The sequence below is a fragment of the Macadamia integrifolia genome, unplaced genomic scaffold, assembly GCF_013358625.1.
Source record: "Macadamia integrifolia cultivar HAES 741 unplaced genomic scaffold, SCU_Mint_v3 scaffold1548, whole genome shotgun sequence".
Taxonomy (NCBI): domain Eukaryota; kingdom Viridiplantae; phylum Streptophyta; class Magnoliopsida; order Proteales; family Proteaceae; genus Macadamia; species Macadamia integrifolia.
Window position 1 is genome coordinate 32,825 of NW_024868254.1, and position 11,311 is coordinate 44,135.

Below are 11,311 nucleotides of genomic sequence, written 5' to 3' on the forward strand. Positions count from 1 at the left end.
ACCCTGATGGAAAATCGACTTGAAAGAAGTTGAGTGAGTCATTGTTCAGGATTCCAGTTGTGAATATTCTCTGTTTCAAATTTCAATATATACTTTTATCTCTAATTGATTATATAACGACTTTAGGGAATGAATTATACTAGATGTGGATTTGTATTGCTTTTATTTGTAAATGCAAGAATTTTTATAGTAATTGTTAAGCTCGAATAGGGAAGCTTTAGTTTTTGATTGGGTTGTGTGTGATGAGACTACATAGTAGATGTTTGAATTTTGGTCTGAGATAGTAGCAAGGCTGTCTTGAGTCTTTGACATTCAACGAATTGAGAATAGAAGTGTTATCAATCAGGCCCTTAGCTACTGTTGCAAAACCTAAAGCTACAAAAGGCCTCAATCCAATCAGACATGAATGTTGACAAAAAGAAGATAGCTGCTGGTTGAAGTTGAAGTTTAGGCCTAAGCCCAATCTTGTAAAACTGCTAGACATTTTGAGTTTTGGATCAAGCATGGATTTAAAAGCCTGAGGTGGGATTGAGTTGGATTAGGGGTTGGGTTTAGGTCATTGGGTGATTACATACCACGCCTAAAACACATGGGCAAAGACATGAGTCCTAATGGTATCATTGTAGTACTAGTATGGGAGTCTAAATGATACCTCTATAGGTGTATTTAGAACTTGTCACCTCATTTTAATTGCCCCATGTCTTAAGGAGATTGCAGGCAGCGCTCTCTTGCTCTTATTTTTCATATATTCAGTTTCTTCTACTTGGAATGACGTTCAAAAACCAGCTCCTGAATCTATTTGGGGTTCCACAAGTTGGGCTACTTTTTTACAGCCGTGTCAATCTCTCTTTGGATGAAGGCTGATGAATTTTAAGGTTCCAATGAAAGATCTAGTAGCTTGCAAAGGTATTCCCTTGGTCTTGAGGTGTAACTTAGGCCTTAATGAGATGGAAAACATTACTCATTTATTTATAGAATGCTCTTTCTCTAAAATGCCTTGGGAGAATTTCTCTGACATTTTTAACCAAAATTGGAAAGCTTGTAGTACTATTCAAGATCATTTTATATGGTGGAAAAATAAGGCTGGAATAGTCCCTTTAAAATAAGTCTAGCTGTCCGGTTTTGTCATTATCTCTTTGCATATCCAGCCTTCAAAACCAACTAGAATTTAGAAGTATATTGGTTGAAGCCAGAGGAGGACACACTAAAGTTCAATATTGATGGATGCTTCTCATTGATCAATCCAGGCGTTGCAAGTGCAACGGATCATCAGAAATTTCAAAATTCCTTGGAATTAAGACAAACTACTTTGCGGAGTTCTCATCTTTCTACATATTGGGTTAAATTATGCCAAGGAAAAAGATTTAAAAAAATTATGGATAGAGAGTGATTCAAGTGCAGCTGTTACCTCTATTTTGAAGGGACTATTCCATGAAAATTTTAGCAATAATGGGTGTACTTCCAGATTTGCCTTGATTCTATTTCTTGGCTTATTCCCAATTGTTACGAGGGAAAAAAATGTGATTGCCAGACTACATAGCAAAAAAAATATGTTCTTACTCAAAGCTCTTGCTATTTGTCTTCCTACCCCAGCTTTGTTTATCAGGATATAAATCGGAGACTCTGGACAGACCATGTTACCGTTTTGATTAGTGGTCTTTGGGCTTTCTATTGAATACACTTTCTTTATTTCATTTATCAAAAGGGTTCTGCTAATGGCAATGCTGAATGGGTTATTATTAACGTAACAAAGGTAGATTATGTTTGAAAAAATAACAAAATGGTGAAAAGACAAATGCAGAGCAAATAATGGGACATTATTGTACTATTGGAGGATCAATTATGTAGGGTAATTTAGACATTTCATTTTAAGTTGTCTTACATGTTCCGGCAGCAGGGATCGAGCGCTCCTTCAACTGGCTCTTTGCTTTTACGACAAGCCTAAGATAATCATTGGAACGACGATGATAAGTGTCCCGCGTAGGTTCACAAGTTCGATTAAGGTGATGCACTCGGGAAAGCTGAAACTGAGGAGTCCATCGGTCACTTTTGTCCTTACATTAAAAAAAAAAAAAAAAAAAAAAAGAAAAAGAAAATGATAAAAATTTCCCCTGTAAACCATGCTTGATACCGATCCAGATCGTTCAGGTATCGGTATCAGTTCTCAAGGTTGATAGTCTTCTTCTTCCGCCTTACAGTCCGTCTCACTTGTTGAAGAAAACATGAGACCGTCAGACCACCGATACTTCAACCGAACTCAGGCGATGCCCAAGCACCCAACGATTTTATTGGTAAGCCCTCTCTTTCTCTCTCTCTCTCTCTCTCTCTCTCTCTCTCTCTCAGTGTGGTAGTGGTAATGAGTAATGACCATCTACAACCGAGATACCTCTATTCTCGAAGAGCAATTGAGAAACCAGAAAATCAGCAAGGGTCAAAAAAATCCCAGATGCTTTTAAGGGGGTGTCAGTGGATTTGGTTTCAGCATTCTCCATCTTTATTTGGTGACGCATTCTCTGTATATCACTGTAGCAAAGAACGTTGTTTGGGAGCTTTATAGTTGTGAAAATGGCTACAATAGGTATTAAAACTGAAGGTCCAATTTTTTTTGGCACTGACTTTAAGAAATCTAGTTGCATAATTCTTGAATTTTCCATAGTTTTTTTTCTTAACGAATTTTAAAAACAATTTTTTTCTCACTTTGCTTCACTTGCAGGGATTTTACTTGAAACAAACATAACCTAACGGTTAGAATTTTCAAAGAACCAGAAAACACTCTTTGACCTAGTTGTATCATGGGGTGTGTGTGTGTGTTTGGGGGGTTGGGGGAGGGGGTGTTTCTACTAGGGCTTTCGTTTTATTTCCTGACTCTGATATATGAATACTACCATTGCTGCCTTTGAAAGGTCGGGTTTGTCTCCTGTTTATCCGTCAAGTACCAGCATTAACAGTCTGACAAGAGATGGGGAAGAAGAAGTTCATCCAAAAGAAAAAATCTGCAACTTTTCAGCTACTTGCAAGGGACTCATCCGATCCCAGTTATGATGGTGATCCGTCTGGAGACCGAGTTTTTGTTAGGGTTGATGATAATCCATACTCGGTTAACGGATTCTTTGACGGAGATGTCCATGACGTCTGAGGCATTGCTCATCCTGGTCATTCCTTCGAAACTGATGTCACAAATGATCCGAATTCCATTTTTTCCGATGCTTCTGGTGATGATGATGATGATGATGCTGACAATGACAGATTTGAAGTCCATGGAAACCAAAATCAAAGTCTAGTGACTGGTGCAGGGCCGCTACCAGATCATCCAAGGAGAGAAATTTTGGAGCTTGGGTTTCCGGACGACAGTTACAACTATCTTTCTCATCTTCGGGAGATTAAGAACACCGGAGGTGGTTCCGCCTTTTACCATAATAGTAAAGCGAAGCTTGATCAGCTCCCACTTGATGTGAAGGTCCGTAAAATTGCATTACTGTGAAGAAAGATTGATCTTTTTTTGGTCTTCCATTGTAAGAGTTAATATAATATATTTTTTAATTGTTATTCTGTTATTCAGGCTTATGATGCTTCGAAGGTACGCCGTACACATGCCTCGTTCACTTGCCAATGATGATGCAAATGAGAATTCCTTGTACAATGCTGCAGCAAAGACTGTGGGTTTAAAGATTCAGAAGGCTGTTGATCCTGAAGTTGCAGCTTTGCTTGACGATGGTGATTTTTCTAGGTTTGGCTCGGACGTAGAGGACTTGGAAGAAGATTTTGTTGTTCGTGCAAACCTTCTTGAAGAAAAGGAAGATGTTCTGGATAAGAATATCAATTCATTTGACCGATCCAGGGTAACTAGACAAGAAGTCAGCAAGCATGCTATTTGCTATGCTGAAGAACAGGGATCTCAGTTGCTTAGCTGTGATGCATCAAGAAGCCATGAAGCAGAGCGAGAGATTGTTGCTGAGGAGCCAAGGGTTCGTCGACTTTTGGATGAGCAATTTGATATGGTGAGAAAATTTTCCACCTATTTCTTTTTGTTGGTCTTTTATAATTTCACTCACAGTCTTGAAGCTCCAAATAAAGTGCTGCACTCAAATCCATTTAAAATTTCTACGACAGTCAGGAATGCAAACTATATGAGCTTTAGTTGCAGGAACCTCCTTACATGGTCCCAGGCTCCACACTAATATTGAAGTCCTGTACCTTTGTACCTTCACTAACTTCCTTGATGACTGCCACCTTGATTTCACCAGCTGCTTCACAAAACAGGCTCAGCAACATGAATTTTAATTTTAGCTGCAATTACATTGTTTGATTATTTGGGCAAATTGACAGTTTGAGGTATATCTATGCCTATGGAGAAACTTCCCAAAGTTATCCCATAAGTTTCTCGTCTTCGTTTCTGATTGTAAGCATATGGCTTTAATCATTTCCTGTCTTATCCATTTATAGGTGTGCCAACTTTGGATAGTTGATGGGTGATTCATGGTTAACCAATGCCTACCCTTCTTTATGCCCCCATTAATAACTTGAGATCATGAATTCACTTGCTCATCTTTTCTGTGAAAACATCTTGTTGAGGCTTAAAATCCATGCATTATTAACTGTTCATTGACCTGGGTGCTTTTTTGGTCTTGGTTTAAGTTGTCATCTGAATACGATGATACGAACAGAAAAAATTTCCTGGTTGATTCTCGTATGTTCTTAATGCAAAATTTATGATGTGTCAACAGTGTGAATGAATCTTGGATGTTAAAATTAGGACATCGGTATTCTGTTTGTGATTTTAATGGTAAAGTAATGCATGTTTTTTAATTTTTCTCTCGTGTCATTTTATATGTTTCTATCATTTACAACCTTTGCTTGTATAGCAGCTCACGCTTCAGGAATATGATCCGGACAGTGATTATGATTATGATAATGATGGTTCCATAGCTGCAGAAGGTGAATCCCTTGCAGACAAGCTTAATCATGTCCTTAAAGATCATGTTGTGGATGAGTTGGATCTTGTTGACAAGTACAAAGTTCCCGCTGATTTCTTGCACAGAATTGGTGGATCAGACAGTAGAGAACTCATAGACTCTGCTGCTATGTGATCCGCCGGTGTGCAGAGTATGCTGAGATGTACAATGAAAATGAAGATAATGAGGATGTGATGGTTCTAGAGGAAAGTGGTGATGAATCTGAGGTGTGGGACTGTGAAACTATTGTTTCTACATACTTGAATCTTGATAATCACCCTGGGAAAATTGAAGCTCCAGAATATGGCAGAAAGAAGAAACTGGCTGAAACTGTCTCTAAAGCTGCTGCCAGCGAGCATGTTATTTCTCTTCGTGGAAAGGAGACTAGGAGAGGCTTCCAGTTGAATTTTTACCTCACAGTAGAAAAGCTGTTGTGGAGAAGGTGAAGAAGGAGCCAAGCACAAAACCTGAGACGCCGAAGAGGAGACCTCATGACCAAGAGTCAAAGGAAGGAAAGAAAGAAAGGAAGGTAACTGCTTCCTGCTTGTTTCAACTGTTCTTAAGTGATGCCTGATTCTTTCCTTTTTTTTTTCAAAGCTTATAAACAGAACTTATTTTTCCACACATGGATGCAGAAGCCGGGAAAACTCAAGATGGGAAATATATCTTGCCCTTTATCCCGAAACTGTGTTAGATTATTATGTTATAATTAGAGGAATCAGCTGGATCTGTGATTTGCATTACATTTCTGATCCTTAGCCTAGATGAAAGAGGTTTGTTTGAAAATTATAGCGTTTCACCATATCTCCGACATGAATTATAAGACTCTACTTAATGGTGGAGCATGTGTAATGATGAAAGGTATTTAAATGGTGAAGATGAGCCTCAGAAGATTTGGTTGAAACAGGCATGGTTTTAGGATGATGAGGATGATGCTGGCAATGAGGATTTGGATTTTGGCCAGGATTCATGTTGTGTGTCCTAAATAGTAGGGATGAGGCTCAGATGTTGAGATCTGTTCATGCGCGTGTGTTTGTGTGCTGATGCTGTTAATGCCAATATATTTAACTGTGATTTCTGTACATTCAGGCTGCAGTAAAAGAGGAATGACGAGAGGCTCGGAAAGCAAAGAAAGAATTAAAGGAGCTCTACCAGTGTGAAGCCCAGTGTGTGCAGAGAGTTGCTGCTGTTTCTGGGCCATCTTCTGTCCATGTTATGTAAGTATGGCTAATTTATACTTTTTTTTTTTAAGTTGTGACTGTTACTCCCAATTAAGATTTAAGATCAGAAAAGAAATTGTATCTGCACTATACTTAGTATATGAAAATAAAGAAATTGTATCTGCACTTTATACTTGTTACGTGAAAATTGCCTCTAGTTTTACCAAAACAAAAAGAAAATTGCCTCTGGTTCTTTTTTCCTTTAATATGTAGGCTGTCTCCACCTTTGGTTTGTGCTCAAGTCATAGTCACTTCTAAGTTTAGTTGGGAATATCTTGACAGTGCATGTCCTTGAATGATTTTTTAAACTCAAATGTAATGGAGAGATATTTTAAATAGCAAGGGAAGCAGTTGGAGAGAGTTTTAAATTTAGCTTCCTCACCAGCTAGTGAGGTATCTTTGAGATGTAATGAGAAATTACATGCTTCTGTGCTTGAGTCCTACATTGATTCCTGGATCTGGAGCATTCGTATTTTGATTAAATCATATCAGGATCTGTCCAATTTCCTTGGGATATGTCACTTGGACATATAGAACATAAGATACCATAATATTTCTTTATTTTTTTTTAATTTTCTCTAGGAAAAATGTTGGGAGCTGGACGTAGGGATGATAATTTTACTACCCAGTCTACGTGCCCAGACCCAGTGGATAATGATGAGCTGTAAGCAGTCTCTGCCTGGTAGCCCGTTAAGTAAGTAGGGGTTTGGACATGTCATTGGGACCCAATGGGTCATTGCGTCCTATCTCTGTTGCACTGCTCCTGCCTGAACATACTCGAACCTGCCCAACTAAACTTTAGGACGCAAATTGGATCTGTGCCTCTGTAGTAATATTTATGCCAAGCTCATGGATGTTCGCCAATTACGGTATGATTTCTTCTTCTTCCCCCCCTTTCCTCCCATGTTCTGGTTTGGGCCCTAAACGCCAACAGTCGTCTGGGGCATCTCAGGTTGCCTTGTGTCCTAGGCATGTCCTAGGCAAGGGCTTGACAACTATTATCCATCAGTACAGGCCACAGTGCTTCAATGGGGAAGGTACTAATCAGTCGTCTTCCTCCTCTCTTCCCCACTGTCATCTTTCTTCTTTTTCTTATTGTGTGTTGGACATTCTCCCCTTTTTTTTTTTATTTCTCCTACGGGTTAGGTTAGGTTAAGTCAATCCGGCCTGAGACACGTTTGTTGACAAAACTTCCGTACGAATGGAGACCTTCTACAGTTCTTCTCTTTATACTTCTATATTTTATGTTCCAAATGGACTGCTGGCAGTTGGCTAAGTAGTTCAGTGCCCACTTCAAAAGCATCAAGTGTAACGTGCAGGCTACATCCTGTTGTTTCTGTTCTTTTCTCTTTTTTGGAAGTCCTGTTTCCCTTACCAGTTGCAGAACCTTTTTTTTTTTGGGGGGGGGGGGGGGACGAATGATCAATTAGAGAAGGAAGGAGCCACTGAGCTTCACTCATCCCTGCCATTTTCACCTTTCAGTCAATCTGAGTTTGTTCTTTTATTCTCCTCGAGTTTTGGATTATAATTAATGACTGAATACAAGGTGAAAAAATGGTCATTCCCTTGGGGTTCCTTGTTTATCTTTTTGTAACTGCCTAACTGTGTAGTTGGTTTCTTTGTGGATTATTGTCTCGTGGGGAAATTACATAAATTTGTATTTTGATTTTTGGGACTGAGGTTAATTATGATGATTGCATTTTCTATAATTCTATCTGAGGTGGTTGATTTTATTTTGTGGAAAAAACGTGGGACATGTTTAGTAATGGTGGATCAGACCATGATTAACCCTATTTCCTTTAATTTTACAGGTGATTCTTGTGCTGATTGGATGCTGAAGATCTGAAGCTACTCAGCCTAAGGCTCCAATCCTGTTTTGTGCTACTTTGCCGCAGAAATATGATCACAAGGATCTTTTCTTATATATAATTTTTGTAATTTTTTGTCATGAGGGTCTTTCCATAATTGGGCATGATCTGAGTAGCCACTTTTATGTTTTGAGGAAGAATGGACTGAATCACTGAACATGATGTGATTGCTGCAATTTTGATGTTACACTTTCGGATATTAGGTCCAATGATGTTGGTGTTGTAAGGCTATTTTGGAGGATATTGTTTGAAATGAAGCATTACAATGCAAGAGAGTGAACAGCAGCACGCCTTAGAAACAGAATTCAATTCCTTGTTAGCACATGAACCCTGATTTTGGTTGAGAAGTGTATTATGAATTTATGTTTTAAACTGTTGTAGGGAAATCTTGGCAAACAATGACTTGGATGATACATTTCCTAGTAATGTCTAACAAGTTACTCAAACACTGGTTTCTCTCCAAGCACTCGTCGAACCAGTGATGGCTTTCTACACCGGAGGTACTGTGCAGTGGAGAAGATGACTGGATTGTGTTTCACTTAAACATATGGTCCAAAGCACATGGACACCACACATTAGTGGATCCCATGATATGGCCCATTTTGACAAAAGTCCTAATACTTCCTCAATAGATAACAGCAACAAGCTTCACATATACACATTCCCCAAAGGAACAATTTTTCCCCGGAATGTGCAGAAGTAATAGACAAGATCCCACAATTTTATCAGTACTTACCTAGGAGTTTTCCTAATGTTTGTTTAAAGGATTTGCAGGGCTATAAAGCCAGGTGCATTGGCTGTGCCAAATCCAACAAGCTTTCTGATTGAATAACAGAAGATCATTGTCATTGCTGATGCTGTGCTAATATGGTGTCAAAACTCCGAAAGTAGAAATAGAAAATGCAGTTGGTACTAACGGATTCCTTTTACTGATGAAATGACACAAAATTGAAGTGTTGGGTACAGTCGTCTGCTGTTGCACCTTTTCCACGAGCTCATGATAGCAAACCTTGGTGTTTGTACAACTCAGTTTTATTCCTTACAATACTATTATCGGTCCATTAGTACAATTGATGCTAATCTACACAATCTCTTTTGTGGCCCTTTTCCAATAACAAAATTATATTCTCGGTTCTCGCTATCCACTTTTTTTTTATTTTCCCGGCGACAAAAGCTATGGAAATTTTCTGTTAATGATCAACTTGGACTATGGCAATATAAGACTATGGCATTTATCATACCTAACTAGTTTCTCATTCAAGTCTTCCTCTTCCATATTTAATTAACATTGTGAAATATTCAGAGTGTTGAAATTATCAAAAGAAAAGGAAACCTTTTCATGATTTCATTTGTAATGTGCAGGTCATCATTCGTATACGTCCACTCAACAAAACTGAAATATCCCTCCGAGGCTACAACAAATGTCGGTCAGGAGAGTTGTCAAACAGTTACCTGGACTGGGCCTCCAGAGTCTCGTTTTACCTTTGATCTTGTCGCAGATGTTAGCCAGGTATTGTTATACTGTTCTTCAACATTTATGTAGCTATTTCATGATCTATTCTTCCCCAGAATGAACTTTTCTGAAGTTACTTAACGGGAGAAGCTGTTCAAAGTGGCTGGATTGCCCATGGTAGATAATTGTATGGGAGGCTACAACCGTTGCATGTTTGCATATGTCAAGTAAGAGTCCAAGGACTTTTAATTTTTTATATTCTTTCGTATGGCTTTTTCTTAGCTTTACAGTACAGAAGGGACCTATATTACCTATTGTTTGGTGAAATTTTCTGTGTCTTGTTAATGATTTAAGTAAAGTGGTTTGAGTAAATAACCTCATAAAAATAGTTTAAAAATTTAATTCCAAAAGGATAAGTTATATGTTATGTACATTTGATGTAACATTTTGACATGAAATAATATTAAGTAATTTTTCTCTATCTATCACTTGCAATTGCATATTTTAGTAGGTTGCTTTATATTTAGTATGTTTAAATCATGTGTAACATAGGCTATCTTTGAGAAAGATATAGGCAAGGTACGGCGTACACTGCCAACGATCTCAACATAATTGTCGAGGCGACGCCTTGGTCTCCAGGCAGTTTTTTAGGGGTCAAGGCGATTGTCACCTTAGCATAAGTTGCTGGCCTGGCTAGTCTGGCACTTGGTCTGACACTTATTTATGCCAAAATATCATTTAATTTTCATTTACCTAAGATATTATTCATAAATAAGCTAACATCCTGGTGTTGAATCTATTGGATGGAATGGATGGTTTAGTTCCAATTGCCTATTTGCCTGTGCATAACTAGTATGTCAAATTGTTTCCCTGTAGACTGGTAGTGGAAAAACTCATACAATGCTGGGAGACATTGAGGGTGGCACTCGACGACATAGCGTTAATTGTTGGATGACACCTAGAGTCTATGATTCTCTATTTTCAAGGATTCTAAACGTGAGTGTTTTCTTATCTTTGTGTAATGTAGGACTAAGATTTGAAAACCCAAACTAGACCCAACTGCAGGAACTTTTGAACAAAGAACAACCAGAATCAGCCCACACTTTAATATAGCAAATCAGATTACAATAAACAGCAGGGTGGAACTAAAGTAAATAATCGATCTCAAACCAGTAGGGTATGTGGACAGAAGAGTAGAACTAATAATAGGTCTCTCAAAGCTTCAATTAGGTCCAATTCAATCTAACAACATGAACAGCAGGTCAAAAGATCAACAGAATATAAACCAGATCATCCAACTCCAATTCTGGACACTTCAGTGCACTAAAAGACAAAATTCAAGTGATTTCTCATATCTTCAAATCGAATGACCAGATTCAGCCGAGACTTGGATCGAGTCTCCCTAGGGTAGGGAAGGAGGTTCGATCAAAGTTATAGCCCAAACCAAGGGCTGGAAGTGCTTCAGGTCACAGAGGACCGATTGTGAAAACTTGAAGAAATTATGGGCAGAAGTTGAATTTTTTAAATACCTGGTCTGTAGAACAGTATGGGAGACTTGTAAATAACCTTGAATAAAGAAGAAGAACTTGAAGAAGAAGAAAACACTTGTAGTAGATCCTCCCGGGCTTCCTACCGCAAGGAGTCGACTGGATCAAACACCATTCCTTTTCACTATGATCAAACACACAGCAATCCCAGCAGAGACATAGCAGCAATCTTCTTTTTTTCATTCATAAACATGGCTCTACTAATGAGGGCTCTCCTTTATGTATAATAATGATGGGGTATTACAAGAAATAGAAACTACCTTTAGTTTCC

The 11,311-nt window shown here is 38.4% G+C and overlaps 1 pseudogene; it reads left to right on the forward strand.

Annotated features, from left to right (window-relative positions):
- The first annotated feature begins 2,086 nt into the window (after nucleotides 1-2,086).
- LOC122064161 lies at nucleotides 2,087-6,173 on the forward strand (annotated as a pseudogene).
- Nucleotides 6,174-11,311: the final 5,138 nt, after the last annotated feature.